The sequence below is a fragment of the Schistocerca americana genome, chromosome 8 (genome assembly GCF_021461395.2).
Source record: "Schistocerca americana isolate TAMUIC-IGC-003095 chromosome 8, iqSchAmer2.1, whole genome shotgun sequence".
Classification (NCBI taxonomy): domain Eukaryota; kingdom Metazoa; phylum Arthropoda; class Insecta; order Orthoptera; family Acrididae; genus Schistocerca; species Schistocerca americana.
Window position 1 is genome coordinate 313242155 of NC_060126.1, and position 18663 is coordinate 313260817.

Sequence of the window (18663 nt, forward strand, 5' to 3'; positions counted from 1 at the left end):
CTAATGCTTACGACCGTTACAGTGTTCAAATGGTTCAAATGGCTCTGAGCACTATGGGACTTAACAACTGAGGTCATTAGTCCTCTAGAACTTAGAACTACTTAAACCTAACTAACCTAAGAACATCACACACATCCATGCCCGAGGCAGGATTCGAACCTGCGACCGTAGCGGTCGCGCGGTTCCTGACTGAAGCGCCTAGAACACCTCGGCCACACGGGCCGGCCGTGACTGTGTTTTTAAACCTAATCTGATCTGTATCTTCAGAGTGGCGCTACTACCGCCACTCTGGTACAATTGGCGTTAAATCTGAGTATACATCGTCTTTCAGATGTACCAACTTTCGCTTATGTCGCACAACTTCTTTATCGTATTGTGATTTTTTCCATCAGTGTACTTTAATGTTACCCTGTAAAACAAATTTGGGTAATTTTCAAATGGGGGATCCGTAAAACTTAGTTAAAGTCTACTAAGCCTTGAACGGAACATACTTAAGAGCAATTATTTCAGTCAATGGAGCCGCGGTACCAGGCAGTTTTCCGACCACAAAGCGATCCTACAGAATAATTGAACAGTTTTCTGTAAAGGGTATTTTGCTAAGATTATGCTGAACTACAGGAATACCACAAATCTATCTCCACTCAGTCCGTAGTGTTTATCTTTTTCTTCCCATCCACCTTGTTTTGTATTTTGCCTTAACGCGTTTCATTATATCGTATTTACTAGCACTCTGGTGTATCGACGTATTTAAAATATTTTAACATATTTATATCTTTTCTTTTGTTATGTGTTATTTCTTAATACGAAACATCAGTTAAGCTTTAGGGCAGTTTCTAACCTAATATCTAACCTGTCGAATGTGCATATTTTCATAAATTCGGCTCGATGCTAAGTTCTGATATTTTCTAATGGTACTTTATCAAATCTATCTTTCACTCCGAAATTTATCCGACACACGTTTTCTGTATAACATCTGTTTTTATGCCGATATTTTTGTTGACGACACCCGAATGTTGTTCATTGCCATTTTTATAAGTTAAAAATCCGTAAACAAAAAAAAAAAAAAAAAAAAAAAATCTGTCGGACACTGTTTCTGCATTCGGTCCATAAACATTAAATAGTCCCACCAAACAGAAGCGGAATAATCCATTAATATGAAGCAATTATTATTATTATTCTGTATGTATTCAATCAAATGCCGCGCGGTTTGAGGCGCCATGTCACGGACAGCGCGGCCCCTCCCGCCGGAGGTTCGAGTCCTCCCTCGGGCATATATATGTGTGCTGTTCTCAGCATTAGTTAGTTTAAGCAGTGTATAAGTCTAGGGTCCGATGACCATAGTAGTTTGGCCCCTTAAGAATTCACACACATTTGAACATTCAATCAAATGATCGTTAACACATTTAATTTCTGAGTAGAGTGATATGTTTTTGAGCAAAGGAAAGGGAGACATAATTGTGTGACTAATTGCCTGCTAGCAGCTCCTAGTTTTCTAAATTATTACGGAATAAAATAGCGAGAAACCTTGGCGAAGGTAACATGTCATGCAAACCTGTTATTACAAGCGACTCGTGTGGAAGAGTAATGGCTTTAATCACTGCAATGAAACTTAATACCCTAATGTGTCGCTAGGTTGATCAGCTAGTAATAACTCAGGCGCCTTAAAGAATGCGGATGACTTGTAGATGGTCACGCACGTTACTGTGGTGTAGGTCATGTTGAAAGGATTGCCGATGAAGTATTTTTTTTTTTTTTTGTCACCGATTGCGAAGTCCTGCTGCTGTTTATTTATGAGCATAAAAACCCTCACAAGGCTATAACGTTTCCGCAAGCACGTCCAAAGTCGTAAACGTTAGGTGTGTGACGACCCTTGCAGTGACCGAAGAAATTACCAGAAGTCACTGCCAGGGACAAGAAAGTTGGTAGAACCGTTGTGTCTTCTTACTTATTATGCAGTATAAATCTACAGCTATGACACTTCTGGAAATCCTGCTTTAAACTGGTAGGTACTCGTTCCTTTTGGGATAAAAATGTTTATATGAAAACTTAGCAAGGTGCATGACCCGCCTGAGCTTCTCGTTACGACAAGTTACAGTTAGTCGACATAAAAGTTTTCTGGGTTTGGTACCGCGTCATAATGTAAAACTACTACTGCTATAGAAAAGCCAATGTTTCGGCCATGATTGCAGCGGCCTTCTTCTGGGTCTAATGGTGCGTTCTAGCTATGCAGTGTCCTTAATATTTTGTTGTTAGTGTTCACTGCCCATGCCATTACGTCATAATTTTAGAAAGGTAGAATTTACGGTGTTCCGAAGATACATAAGGAAAGTTGTCCTTTGAGGTCAATAGTGAATGGGATCAATTCGCCTGCTTACAATTTGGCAAAGTACCTAGCCTGCAAACTAAGACGTCTAGTTGGCAAGATGGATTCTTATGTGAAGAACTCGACACACTTTATAGAACGCCTAAAGGGAGAAACAATTTTACCTACGGACATCATGGTCAGCTTTGACGTGAGATCACTATTTACGAACGTGCCAGTAGATGAAACTATCCACATCCATCAGGAGCATGTTCCACCAGACATATGCGACCTGGTTGAGTTGTGCCTGACTTCAACGTACTTCCAATGCCAAGGAAAATACTACGAGCAGAAAGACGGCGTAGCAATGGGGTCTCCCCTATCTCCGCTGGCAGCCGACATATTCATGGAAGCCTTTGAAGCAACGGCCCTCGGTTCAGCTCCTTTACGACCACGTTGCTGGTTTAGATACGTGGACGACACGTTCGCTATATGGCCTCATGGTGAAACGGAGCTACACATGTTCCACGAATATCTGAACAGTATGCACGGGAAGATACAGTTCACTCTGGAAGTAGAAAAGAATGGTGCTATCCCATTTCTAGGCGTCGAAGTGTACAGGAGAACGGAGGGCACACTGGGGCACAGAGTATATCGTAAGCCTACACATACAGGTATCTGCACGCCCAATCCTACCACCACCCAGCGCAGAAGAACTCTGTCATCCGCTCTTTGGCAATCCGTGTGCAGCGCCTAAGTGATGCTCATAACATCACACCTGAGCTTAAAAGGTTACGCACAACGTTTTTAGCCAATGGCTACAGCCATAAGTCGATAAACACAGCCTTGTCGACGAACACAAGCAAGAAAGATAAGCAGGAGATAGACAAACTGCAGCCAACAGTACGCCGACCCTATGTGAAAAACGTCAGTGACCGAATAGGCAAACACCTTCGCCGCGTTGGGGTGCAGCATGTCTTCTATAGTGGTCGTAGGATTCAGGACGTGCTAGGCTCCATCAAGGACAAGGTGGATGCTTTACACACTGCAGGCGTTTACAAGGTGGAATGCGAATGTGGAAAGGCATTCATCGGCGAGACTGGTAGGCCAATAGCAACGCGCGTTCGGGAGCACGAGCGTTATATTCGTCTAGGGCAACACAACAAATCCACAGTGGCAGAACATCACCATGACTGCGGAAAAGAAATAAAATTCAGCGAAGCCTGCGTGTTGGCCAAGCAGCCAACTATGACGAAACGCAAAACCAGAGAGGCCATCGAAATACTCAAACACCCTAAAAACATGAACAGGGAGGATGGACTCAGGCTTGCCCCATCTTGGCTACCAGCAATCAGAGCCCAACAGCCCACACTGTCAACACGAGGCACGAGCACTACCGGCGGGTACCTACCGCCACGCGGCCGACGTCCAGCAGTTGGTAAACAGCAGCCAACTTCTCATTCGACGGCGACCACCAATCATGGTACATAACACAGGAGCCAATGGACAACAGAGGTCACGTTCTCCCTCCACCACAATAACCTAATAAAGTAAAGTTCCCTCTCCTTCTTCCTTGAGTGACCAATAAACTAAATGCCTTTCTAAAATTATGACTAACAACAAAATATAAAGGACACTGCATAGCTAGAACGCACCATTAGCGCCAGAAGAAGGCCGCTGCAATCGTGGCCGAAACGTTGGCTTTTCTATAGCAGTAGTAGTTTTACATTATGACGCGGTACCAAACCCAGCAAACATTTATGTCGACTGACTCTGGTCGCGGAAGCCTACGCAATTATATAAGTTACAGTTAATCGGAACTTTTCAGACTGTATAGTAAGTTATCGAGTCCAATATCCTGGAAGCCTGTCTTCGCAGCTCGTAAGTAGCTCATCGAAACGGGAGTCCAACAATGATTTCGGAAGATCTTGGAAAGAGCAGTAATTGAGGAAAACATAATGGAACGGACGCGTAATTTGACTGTCGCTGACAGAGTAAACTCGCAAACTATTATCACGTAAACCACTGTGTCAACAAACATGGCTCTACTATCTACAGCCTTCACGATGCAGTGAACGAACGTACCAAACCGCCGTTCAGACTATTTGTGCTTGCAGTGTCCGTCTTGATTCCTACACAAGAGTTTTTCTTTATGCACGCAAATCGTCACATGGGAGCATAAAACTAATACTATAATTCTACAGCAGTTAGTAAGAAATCTTCGTAGTTTTGTACATCTATTCTGCGACCCTTCTTGAAGATTATTATGACACGTGTATTTGCCAGTCGCGCTGGATGCTAGCAAAAGTTCCGATATTTTCATACATATGACGTATAAACCAAAGTTTAGCTCATCAGGAATTATCTTGCGTCTTTTGTTTTTCAGTTCTCAGCTAGTTTATTTCGATTGCGTTAATTATCCTGATTGTGCCATGGTCGAAAGCAGGGACCATGTTATGATCTTTTTCTCTGACTCAATTTCGAAAGACAGAGTTTAATATTTCATCCTTTATTTTATCATATTTCATTTTGGTGTCATCATGATAAACGAACATCAGTAGGGAGGACTTGGATCCATTTAGTCTTTGTATTGGGTTTGGGGGTGGGGGATGGGGGAAGGTATTCAGTATTTTTGTATTATGTAAACATTCAATCGTTGTAGAAGGTTACATATTTTCATTGTGGTGCTTCTCATTTGGATCGATTTCAATTACGTCTTCAACCGATCTCCATCATGACTGGACAATCTGGCAATATGAAAGGTAGATAATCTACAACGTTAAGGAACCTTCGCTTAGTGCTTCATTTTGGCAGGCTGACGTTGGCGGCGCATTGAGATGCTGACTCCGCGAGGCACTAAAAGCGTTGGGAAGTCATCCTGATCCATAACCACTCACCCATGTCCGCAACTTAAGGAGCTTTTTGGGACTCTGTTCCAAGACGCTCAGACCTCTCTCGATGGCATCCAACACGTGTTCATTAAGACGCGGTAGGTGACCTGAGGGAACACAAAAGATCGTCCATACCCAGGGGGCGTGTTCATAATTTTGAATGATGGTTCACCTTCTAGAAAATCAGCACCAGCAGAGGTTCAGTATACTATGACTGTGGTTTTTTAATATCTACTCATCTGATACTCACAGACGTGGGGAAAGTTTTCAAGGAGGGGGGTTTCACATTTCTTACCGATATATCTCTTGTATGGCAAGGGCAAGAATCACTACCGAAATGGTAACACGTACGTTTAGAACATTAAAACAGGCAACTGAGAAAAGTATCACGAGTCTATTAAACGACAGAGTAATCGTACAGCGCTTTCGGAAATGCAGAGTAAGTTGATAGAGGATTTATGCTGATAATTCGCGGGTCAAAGGTCAAAGGAATGTAGAGGAATGCAGCCTGTTGGTTTGACAAGTGTGTTATAGCGACCAGGTCGTCAGAAGGGCTCAAATGGCTAAAATGGCGCTGAGCACTATGGGACTTAACTTCTGAAGTCACCAGTTCCCTAGAACTTAGAACTACTTAAACCTAACTAACCTAAGGACATCACACACATCCATGCCCGAGGCAGGATTCGAACCTGCGACCGTAGCGGTCGCGCGGTTCCAGACTGTAGCGCCTAGAACCACTCGGCCACTCCGGCCGGCGTCAGAAGGGCGAAACATTGATTTTTTATTTAATAAACTTCAGTGATTCTTCCTAATTCTAAAAAATTTACACTTTACTTCAAGTACCTCATCATTTTCGTGTTTAAATGCCTTTCTAAAGCAGATGCGGCGCGTGAGTGCCTAACTATCTCACTACTGTCAAACATAAACCCCTGCCTACAATGTCTCGTTATTTAAATTTGGCGCCGCTGTTTTTCTAGCAACTCGCTTGTGTAATACCTCTGAAAAACATATCGACTGCACTGTGAGCTGGGATTTATTGCAATCGATCTCTCTGCCGATACAACTACTTTACATGAGTTAGCTTGTATTTTTTGTTTGCTTTCGTGTTGTAAACTTGTTACTGTGACTGCGTTTTTCAACCATTTTACATGGTAAAATACCAAAAACGTAGTTTAATTGCAGTCGTAAATCTTACGCTCGTCAGAACAAGCACGTTGTTGAAAATCGCACGAGGGATGAAATTGTTACGCCTGAGCAAACTGAGGTTAGGCCTAAAAGTTCACCAGGTAGTACTTGAAATCGCAAGTTGAAATATATTACGGAAATGAACAAGATTTTGGTGTTGTAAATAGTGAAAATAACGATTAAATATTAATTAGTCAGTGAAAGCTTACAAAACTGCTTTTGTCTGTTGCTAAATATAAATACCATGACAAACATCCCTTACCTAAGACAAGAGTACTATTCAGCAAATTGTAGTGGAATCTCAAATGAATAAAGTAACTAAACGTACAGTGACATCTCCTATAACATGTACATAATATAGTGAAGTGAATACTGGCCTTGTTTATGCCGTGTGGTGTATTGGAAAGGGAAGAAAAGCAGTCCAGATATTCTGTGCTATGATGGATCTCCCACTGACGCTTGTCAAATTTGAGAGTTATTATGAATGTTTGCATAATGCCCTAACAGAAGTTTGTGAAGCATCTATGCAGAGGGTAGCGAAAGAAACTGCAGATGTTTGCATCCATGCAGAGGGTAGCGAAAGAAACTGTAGATGTTTGCATCTATGCGAAGAGTGCTGCTCTTCTTTGAATCTTCCCTACCTCAACCGTTTATTCGGATTAGTTTCTCTACGATCAATTCTGAAGAAACTGTCAAACGAGGACCTAAACTAAACTAACCTACGGGACCTCCTTCGTGGGCAGGATTGCAGTAATAACCTTTTCTTGCAGTAAACACTTCTCGTATCTGCCTTCCTTAGTATACATTTATATGCCCGTTCCATCTTTATTCTCTCCAGACAGCTACCGCCACCTGCTTGACAGCTGTAACCGTTTCCAGTATATGAACGTCGATGGTGTACTCAGTAGATGTCTGATTATTGCCTCTGTTTATATGCATTACGTTACATTTATTTATGTTGTGAGTCAAATGACAGCCTTAAAGTTTTCCAGCATACCGCAACTATTTCCAGCCAAGTGAGGTCTCTGAACACATTTGGGTCGTCTGCGAATGCTCTTCAAGAGCTTTAAGTGTTGCCAGCAGGTTGTTTATAGCGGGTGTTTAGGAGGAATAATGAGGTTACAAAACAGAATAATTCGAATAAAACATCCGATATAACAGGTTTTCGATTTTTAGTTGTTACACAGATAAGGTATGACCTAGCGCTTTGGTCTCCAGTTGTTACGGTTTTATTTATCGATTGTCATTTTTGTAAGTTCCAGCTTTGAAGTTGTGTTTGAGTTTACACGACTGAATCTTACAGCTGTGGCTGTGATTCTAACTTTTGGACCAATTCTACAGCTGTGTTACCGGGTCGGCTTACGGGGTCCTTTATCTAGATTTTTTGGAAATGAACGTCCAGTATTACTGGAAGCGCTTTCTGCGCCCATAAGGATGAGTATGTTCTGATAGGATGACGAGACATTTATGCAATCTAGTCATCAGGTGACACATCATCAAAGCCTGACATCCCCCCGAAGATGAATTGGCAAAAACAGACAATTTTTTGGTCAACCAAATCCCTGCACATCACTCCTTTAGATTTTTGCATGTTGGAGGGATTGAAGGCGAAGTCTACAGATAAAAAGCGAACACAGGAGAGAAATTGGTCGTTAGACTGTCAGTTGTGCTCCCTCATGAAAGATCACGACGACGATTCCTGAAGACCTACAAATTGTGTTGCCAAGGCAATTCAAGAGCGTACTGAAGTCGGTGGTGGAATTTACGATCAGCTTTGAACTTAATCGTGTGCAACACCTTCCTTGACTATTTGTTTGAGTCCCGTTTTAAAAGCTGTTTCCGTGAAATAATTAGAAACATGTTATATGGAATGTTTTATTAGAATTAACTTTAACAATAACTTTCTAAAATACCTTATATCCACGTATACCCTGATACCACGTAACGTACACAGCAACGGTCCATTTACTGTTCCTTGAAGTGCATGTGATGCTAACCCGTGCCGGCAATGTTTTCCCATTACGAACTTCGTACTAAATTAAATTAGATATGAAATTTTCGTTACGACAGCATACCTTTTCCAGTATTCCGCAAGCACGTATTTTGTTGGCTAGATCATGGTGAGAAATATCCGAGGAAGCCCATTGCCGTGTTTCAGGCTTTGTCGAAAAACACAATTTGTGGTACCGGTCTCCAGTGAACCCTTAAGAGCTGCAAGAAAAGCCGTTGCACTCTCCTAAAGTGATCATTTGGTGTGGATTCGGTGGTTTTTGGGATTGTAGGTCCATTATTATTATTTTTTTAAAAATGAAGATGGAGAAACAGTGAGAGTTCATTCAAAACTTTATGTTACAAAGTTACAACAGCTCACGCTGCGCCGTTATGAACATGTGGCCAGTACCTTCCTTAATGACGAGTATTACCGACACCGTTCTCCAATTTCATTGGATGAAATGGATGCATGCCTTCGATGTAAACACTAACCCGTCAGAGAATATCGCACGTTTTCAGCTGGTTTGCAATTCTGCGCCCATTTGTGTCGATATCCGCCGTTTCTTGTTCGTGCCAACGTCGAAAGCGGAAACTTTGTTACAATTTTTTTTTCAGTGAAGAAATTTAGGTAGACAGAGATTAGTATTTCTTTCGGTGCCGCCATGACAAACGCGAACGTCGAGAGGGACGACTTGCGTCCATTGATTCTTTCGAGAGAGGAAGGATGGGGGAGGGTGGAGTGGAAGGTAAGTATTGTTGAATGACTTAAGGGTGCGATCGATGATGATTATGATGATGTTTGGTTTGTGGGGTGCTCAATTGTGCGCTCATCTGCGCCCGTACAAAGTCCCAATTTTTTCATAGTCCAATTTTTTTTTCACTGTCCAATCCAACCACTTTTACAAATGATGAAGATGATGATGAAATGACGAGGACAACACAGACGACAAGTCCCCGGGCAGATAAAATCCCCAACCCGGCCAGGAATCGAACCCGAGACGCCGTAGCAACGTTAGCCCCTAGACCACGAGCTGCGGGCAGGTGCGATCTACGTGAAGCGTTTCATATCCACACGGCAGCTGATCTCATCTGGACTGGTTTATAGCACGTCTTGTACCGAAAGCTGAATAACGTGTCGTCCACTACTGAATTGTTTTACAATATGAAAGGCAGCTTCATCTGCAAGAATATTACTATATGAATTTGACTGTTTAAACTACTACAGTATTCGACCTAATTGTCTGTTTCCTTGTCCTGAAGCTTTCGTTTCGGTCATGAATGAAATGCATCAAACCGAATTACATTTTGCTCTTGGCTGTATTTTTTATTTGTTTTCAAATATTCTCTTTGTTCCTTAATGCCTGTTTACGAGGGTCATTACGTATCACCAGTATTTTGAAATTTTATAGCTCTGAAATTTCAACAAATATTGGAATGAAACTTTAACCAAATAATTACTTTATTGTGACCTCTATGTGTAAAGAATCAAAAACTGTGGAGTGCGTAGTGTAGTGAATATTGCTTTTTGTCTTATGTACTGAACCTGGTGTAAGATTTCTTTCAGGTACACTGTTCTTCCACACTATTCAAGATAAAAGGTCAAAACAAATTTCATTGTTTTAATTATTAACTTGAAACAGTGGACTAGAAATATTTACCAATTAGTTGCTTGTGTATTTTTAAGGTTTTTAGAAGTCAGTTTCTCTTCTAATAATTGAAGAACATGTGACATGCTTCAGCTTAAAATATGTAATATTGTTGTATAATGTAGCCGACTATGTAGGCAAGCACTATGTTATTGCACACTCAAAATTTTGTTTTTCTAGCTTTAATATTGGATTAGCTCCATAATCTCGTTGACTCTGAGATTCATTTTCATATTCTTTGGTTTTCTTGCATCTCTTCGTTATTTTGGCCACCTTTGTCACGCGTCAGCAGCAAAAATGTTCAAATGTGTGTGAAATCTTATGGGACTTAACTGCTAAGGTCATTAGTCCCTAAGCTTACACACTACTTAACCTAAATTAAACTAAGGACAAACACACACACGCATGCCCGAGGGAGGACTCGAACCTCCGCCGGGACCAGGCGCACAGTCCATGACTGCAGCACCTGAGACCGCTCGGATAATCCCGCGCGGCGCGTCGGCAGCCTTTTCAGCTTCAGCGACGCGTTGCCTGTCCACTTGTAGCAGCCCACTTTTCATGTTGTCCCAAGATGCAATGCTTAATCTTCTCATGGTTTTTAAATTCCTTGTTACTCCATCATAAGAACACACTATAGCGTCCATCACACCAATATGTAAAGCTGACATGCCAACAAAAACAGTTTCTTGGCATGTGTTCCCAAATGCAACTACTGAAGCTTTTGCCATGTAAACTTTTTCCAGGAGTTTAGAATCTGAAAGATCGCAGAGTATTGTCTTTGGTTCTACCATAACAGTTTCTGGCATGGGGTATGAATTTGTACTTTTTTGTCCAATTGCTTCACACTTATTACAATTGCATCTTGAAGTGTTTCCTTTTGGGCAAATTCTGTGAAACAGTATTGCACAGATTGTTTTTCTCATCTCACTGACATTTTCGCTGTTCCTCCTGATGGCTGGACCATACCATTCTGTGAGCATCTCTGTTTCTCATCTGGTTAGTCTGTCTCGCCCACCAATTGTTTTTTATCCGGTCATGTGCTTGCAGAGTTTCTTAAGTCTTGTTCCCATTCTCTGCTGCACATATTCTGTATATTCCATTGTTTTAGGAGCCACAACAGTACTGAAGCCTTTAGAATCATCATCGTCAAGGTGGTGAGTATATCGCACAGAATGTCTAGAATTTGACCAACTAAAAATAGAGATTATTCCCTTGCTTTCCACACCACTCCTAAAACATTGACAAAAAATGTTCAAATGTGTGTGAAATCTTATGGGTCTTAACTGCTAAGGTCATCAGTCCCTAAGCTTACACACTACTTAAACTAAATTATCCTAAGGATAAAGTTGTAGGTGTAAGAGCGATACGCAAATACCAAACGAACTTCAAGGGCGTGACGACAAGAAATGCGCTATGTATCGTGTTGAGCATAAGATAGCGAGGGACTTTGCTCCAATACGAGCTCATAAATTTATCTGACTTCAACCTGTATCTTGCTTTGATGATTATGAGGGAAAAATTAATGGCATTCTTGCGTATATGAAAGGGGCTAACAATATTTCTTGCCCGCGCTACATCTGGGAATGGAACATGAAGGGAGATCCTGGCGTTGTATGTACTCTCGATCAGAAACCAGAACGTGACTTCTAGGCCAGAGACGTAGACGTAGATGTCATATTTCTTAACACTAATGTTATCGCTTCCAGGAATAAACTGGTGGCTTAGCGGTGGGATACCTTCCATCCCCTTTTTGTTTAACTTTTATAGAAGTATGTACGAAGATAGTAACTGCCCTCGAAAGAACAGATGCCATTGATGACAGTGCAGCTTCTCTACAATAAATGATAATTAATTGAAACCCTCAGCTGCCGACAGGTGTTGTTGATATACCTCGACGGGGACAGCTGAAAATGTGTTCCCCGGGATATCCTGCTTTCATGGCAGACGCTCTATACATCTGAGCCATCGAGGACACAGATGAATAGCGCGACTGCAGGGACTTATCTCTTGCATGCTTCCCGTGAGAGGAGATCCGGTGTTCGAGTCCCGGTCGGGGCACACATTTTCAGGTGTCCCCATTGAGGTATATCAACAACACCTGTCAGCTGCTGAGGGTTTCAATTAATTATCATTTTTATAGAAGTCCCCTCCGCGATATTTTTTTGGACAGTACAAGAATATTACAATAAGCTGATCTTTTAATGCACCACTATTGATGAAGCACACGAATGTGTGAAAAACAAAGTAACATCTAACAATGTTCACCAGTCTGTCTTGGAAATCTCATGTACGGGGACCAAGAGCGATTACGTACGGTTTTTGGTCAAATGAAAAGATAAACAAATCATCCAATATGGTCAGAATTGTCGGAACATCACCAAACACATGTAGCAGTTTTATCTGTACATTGGTGAGTCAAAATATTACGTACACCTAGTTGAAAGTGCGTTGGTCGATGTTTGGGACGCAACATAGCAGAGATTCCGCGTGCCATGGATTCGACAAGTTTCCAAAGGTTTGTGGCACCAGACGCGTATTCAGAGTTCACACAGTTCCCGTAACTTTGGGGCGGGTGGTTTGTGGACCCGATAGCGTCCCAGTTGCGTTTCACCGGATTCAGATAAGCCAAATTTGACGGCCAAGACATCACGTGAGTTCACTATCATGCTCCTCAAACCACTGCAGCACGATTCTGACTTTGTGAAACTGACAGTTATCCTACTGGAAGGTGCCATCGGTGTTGAGGGGGACCTCAAGCATGAGGGGTTACAGGTGGTTCCTAATAACGTTTGCCTAGTCCAGAGCTGTCATTGTACCGTTGATCACTGCCACAGGTCCGACGGAAGCCCAGGAAAATGTCGCCCAACAACATAAAACTGCTCCCACCGACCCTGCGTCCGGGACGCGGCGTTTTTGGGGCAGTCGTTCACCTGGATGACGGGTATCTCGACACGACCATCGGCCTGGTTTAACAATAAACGGGATTCATCCGATCGGGCGACACGATTATATCGATCCGCGGTCCAGTCTCGATGATCCTGTGCCCACTGTAATTATAACTGATGGTGTTGTTGGGTCAGCATGGGAGCACATAGGGGTCCTCTGCTACAGAACACCATGTTCAACACTGTGCACAGAACGGTGTGCTCCAAAACAGTTGTGCTTGCACCGCCACTGGGCTCTGTCGTCAGATCCGCCACAGATCGCCAGATGTCCTGCTTTAGCGGGCGGGCAAGTCTCCTACTCCTATGTTCTGTAATGAGGTGTGGACGTCCAATTTCTTGCCGCCTACTCGTCGTTTCAGCGTTCTTGAACCACTTTCCATAGTCCGCAGCTCGTGGTCGTGTGGTAGATTTCTCGCTTCCCGCGCCCGGGTTCCTGGGTTCGATTCCCGGCGGGGTCAGGGATTTTCTCTGCCTCATGATGACTGGGTGTTGTGTGATGTCCTTAGGTTAGTTAGGTTTAAGTAGTTCTAAGTTCTAGGGGACTGATGACCATAGATGTTAAGTCCCATAGTGCTCAGAGCCCAGCCACTTTCCATAGATGCTCGCGACAGCAGCACGTGAACAGCCCACCAGCTACGGCGTTTCCGAGAAGCTCGCTCCCAGGCACCAGTCCGCAACGATCTGGCTTTTGTCAAAGTCGTATAAACCGATTCACTTCCGCATTCGTGGCACCCATCGTCACTAGAATGAGTCCCCAATCGTCTCTCCTCCACTCGTATACTTCTCTTACCGCGCCACGTTCCCTCAGGACCTAACCTAACGGTGGGCAGTGGTCAGAATGTTTTGGCCCATCAGTGTATTTCGCTAGCGCATAGCATATATTGCATTTCCTCACATATTCCCAATTCTGTACCATATTAAAATTCACACAAATTAACACTAATAGAAAAAAGGTCGTTTTTGAAAAACGTCGTGCACTCAGCACGAAAAAGTGGAACCAGGTTATAGCAGTACACGAAGATTGATTAACTGTGTCAATAATTTTTGCTATTTACTCTATAATGTACTGTAGTATTGACTGCAATGATGAGAGAAGGCTTCTTTATTACTTGACTCCACAGCAAGAAGATTGTCGCATAGGCTGCTGTAAATACACTACTGGCCTTTAAAATTGATGCACCACGAAGATGACGTGCTACAGACGCCAAATTTAACCGACAGAAAGAAGATGCTGTGATATGCAAATGATTAGCTTTTCAGAGCATTCACACAGGGTTGGCGCCGGTGGCGACACCTACAACGTGCTGACACGAGGAAAGTTTCCAACCGATTTCTCATACACAAACAGTAGTTGACCGGCGTTGCCTGGTGAAACGTTGTTGTTACGCCTCGTGTAAGGAGGAGAAATGCGTAGCATCACGTTTCCGACTCTGATAGAGGTCGGATTGTAGCCTATCGCGATTGCGGTTTATCGTATCGCGACATTGCTGCTCGCGTTGGTCGAGATCCAGCGACTGTTAGCAGAATATGGAATCGATGGGTTCAGGAGGGTAATACGGAACGCCGTGCTGGATCCCAACCACCTCGTATCACTAGCAGTCCAGTTGACAGGCATCTTATCCGCATGGCTGTAACGGATCGTGCAGCCCCGTCTCGATCCCTACGTCAACAGACGGGGATGTTTTCAAGACACCAATGCCGTGCTGGATCCCAACGGCCTCGTATCACTAGCAGTCCAGTTGACAGGCATCTTATCCGCATGGCTGTAACGGGTCGTGCAGCCACGTCTCGATCCCTAAGTCAACAGATACGGATGTTTGCAAGACAACAACCATCCGCACGAACAGTTCGACGACGTTTACAGCAGCATGGACTATCAGCTCGGATACCATGGCTGCGGTTACCCTTGACGCTGCATCACAGACAGGAGCGCCTGCGATGGTGTACTCAACGACGAACCTGGGTGCACGAATAGCAAAACGTTATTTTTTTGGATGAATCCAGGTTCTGTTTACAGCATCACGATGGTCGCATCCGTGTTTGGCGATATCGCGGTGAACGCATATTGGAAGCGTGTATTCGTCATTGCCATACTGGCGTATCACCCGGCGTGATGGTATGGGGTGCCATTGGTTACACGTCTTGGTCACTCCTTGTTCGCATTGCCGGCACTTTGAACAGTGTACGTTACGTTTCAGATGTGTTACAACCCGTGGCTCTACCCTTCATTCATCCCTGCGAAATCCTACATTTCAGCAGGATAATGCACGACCGCATGTTGCAGGTCCTGTACGGGCCTTTCTGGCCAGCACATTCTCCAGATCTCTCACCAATTGAAAACGTCTGGTCAACGGTGGCCGAGCAACTGGCTCGTCACAATACGCCAGTCACTACTCTTGATGAACTGTGGTATCGTGTTGAACCTGCATGGTACCTGTACACGCCATGCAAGCTGTGTTTGACTCAATGCCCAGGCGTATCAAGGCCGTTATTACGGCCAGAGGTGGTTGTTCTCGCTACTGTTTCTCAGGATCTATGCACCCAAATTGCGTGAAAATGTAATCACATGTCAGTTCTAGTATAATATATTTGTCCAATGAATACCCATTTATCATCTTCATTTCTTCTTGGTATAGCAATGTTAATGGCCAGTAGTGTAGTTTTATGATACCTGAATATGATCAGATGATCGAAAGTGGTGTGCATAAAAATTATTTAGTCAGCATCTCTTTGTGGTTTTGAAATAATGACTTTTTTCAAATACATACGAGCTGTGGGCCCCAAGATGTACCAGAATTTAAATTCCTTACTTGCGCTAGGCATTATCGATCCAAGGTGCGCATTCGGTTTTCCATCCGAGTGACATCCATTTTGGTGCTTGCTTCATATTGACACTTTTGCATAAGAGTGGAATCGCCTGCTCACATCCGCAGCTGGAAATGTGCATTCTCACGGCAAACAGTCATCATTCAGATACTCCACTGGAATAAAGTAGTTAAATTCTTGAGTTATAGAATTATATATGCTTTAAGTGACTCTAAGCACTATGGGCCTTAACATCTGAGGTCATCAGTCCCCTAGACTTAGAAGTGCTCAAACGTAACTAACCTAAGGACATCACACACAGCCATGCCCGAGGCAGGATTCGAACCTGCGACCGTAGCAGCAGCGCGGTTCCGGACTGAAGCGCCTAGAACCGCTTGGCTACATCGGCCAGCTATGGTTTAAGTACTCGATACATGAGTATTTCTTGAACAAATGTATGCATTTTCTGGATTCTTGTTTTTTTTTATGCTACGAGATAACAATTTTTGTATTCTAAAGAGAAGTGTAGCTTTACTTCGAATTTATTTTTCGAAAATGCTCACGTTAATAGTGAAAAGTAAAAACACACAGCTACTGGTATTTCATCGTTTGCTTAACATAAATCAGTAAATTTTGTACAAAGCTTAGGTTTCTGTAAAAACAGAATAGTTTATGATGTTAGATGCATCATAAATCACTACACACATGTGAACGAGTCTTGAAGGTCAGTATTCCTCTGGTAAAGTAAAATATAACATTGCTGATAGAAACAAGTGCACGGATTTGTAGTTTAGCTGTATAAATACTAATTTGTAACAGAAAGTACGATATTTTCAAGAGAAAGAAAAAACTAAACAACTGTAAATGTAATAAACGGTGTAAATATTTTGTAAAATAGTTTAATAATTTATAACTCAGCATTCTGTAAAATAATACTGATTGTTTAAAAGATACAAAGATACACCTAGAAGAGGTCATGGGGACTACTTATGTGGGAATGATTTGACGAATTGACTTTACGTTCTTATCTTACGAAATAAATTTATGTTGATAGTTCTAATGTAAGATTATTTGCAAAAACCAGGGCTAGCACGTCCTTTAACGTAATATCGCACTTTTTAGATGTTAATAAGATGTTAGCGTCATTAGTGTGTGGTGCCTGTTATAAGCCATTATCCATAAATAGGCAAGAGGCTTAACGGATTTACGTTAAAATAATTATTTTTTAGTTAGTTAGATCAGACGGCTATGTTAAAGCGGTTTGCCAAAGTTTATGTTTGTGGTCTTTCCGCGAAATGTAAGTTGGCGGCAGTAAAATTGTACAGCAGTCAGCCTCAAATGATGGTTCTCTAAATATCCTCAGTAGCGATTCACGAAAAGAACGCCTCCTTTCCTCTACTCGAGTTCCTGAAGCATTTCCGTAACACTCGCGTGATGATCAAACCTACCAGTAACAAATCTAGCAGCCCGCCTCTGAATTGCTTCTATGTCCTCCCTCAATCCGAGCTGATATGGATCCCAAACGCTCGAGCAGTACTCAAGAATAGGTCGTATTAGTGTTTTATAAGCGGTCTCCTTTACAGATGAACCACATCTTCCCAAAATTCTACCAATGAACCGAAGACGACTATCCGCCTTCCCCACAACTGCCATTACATGCTTGTCCCACTTCATATCGCTCTGCAATGTTACGCCCAAATATTTAATCGACGTGACTGTGTCAAGCGCTACGCTACTAATGGAATATTCAAACATTACGGGATTCTTTTTCCTATTCATCTGTATTAATTTACATTTATCTATATTTAGGGTTAGCTGCCATTCTGTACACCAATCATGTCCAAGTCATCTTGTTTCCTCCTACAGTCACTCCACGACGACACCTTCCCGTACACCACAGGATCATCAGCAAACAGCCGCACATTGCTATCCACCCTATCCAAAAGATCATTTATGTAGAAAGGAAACAACAGCGGACCTACCACACTTTCCTGGGGCTCTCCAGATGATGCCCTCACCTCCGATGAAGACTCACCATCGAGGACAATGTATTGGGTTCTATTATTTAACAAATCTTCGAGCCACTCACATATTTGGGAACCAATCCCATATGCTCGTACCTTAGTTAGGAGTCTGCAGTGGGCACCGAGTCAAACGCTTTCCGGACGTCAAGGAATATGGCATCCGTCTGATACCCTTCATCCATGGTTCGCAAGATATCATGTGAAAAAAGGGTGAGTTACGTTTCACAGGAGCGATGCTTTCTAAAGCCGTGTGTCCGCAGGTCGTGGTCGTGCGGTAGCGTTCTCGCTTCCCACGCCCGGGTTCCCGGGTTCGATTCCCGGCGGGGTCAGGGATTTTCTCTGCCTCGTGATGACTGGGTGTTGTGGATGTCCTTAGGTTAGTTAGGTTTAAGTAGTTCTAAGTTCTAGGGGACTGATGACCTTAGAAGTTAAGTCCCATAGTGCTCAGAGCCATTTGAACCATGGCCATTTTTGAACCAGCCATTTTCTAAAGCCGTGCTGATGCATGGACAGCAACTTCTCTGTCTCAAGGAAAGTCATTATATTCGAACTAAGAATATGTCCGAGAATCCTGCAACAAACCGATGTTAAGGATATTGGTCTGTAATTTTGAGAATCTGTCCTTCTACCCTTCTTATATACAGTGTCTAATCAACAATTCTCCAGAAACCTTCTTGTGGGAAGATTTAATTGGCTAACACTGGACTGTTGTCAGTAATGTTAGTTTATAGTCAAATAACCAGCGTGGATAAGCAAAGAAGTGGAGTTACTTCATGGAGCAATTTCGATATGCTGTCAGAGTAGGTGAATTTCTCATTTGAGAACCTCTCGTTCCGTACAGGCTGTCCCTGAACTTTGTTAACGAGATGTGCA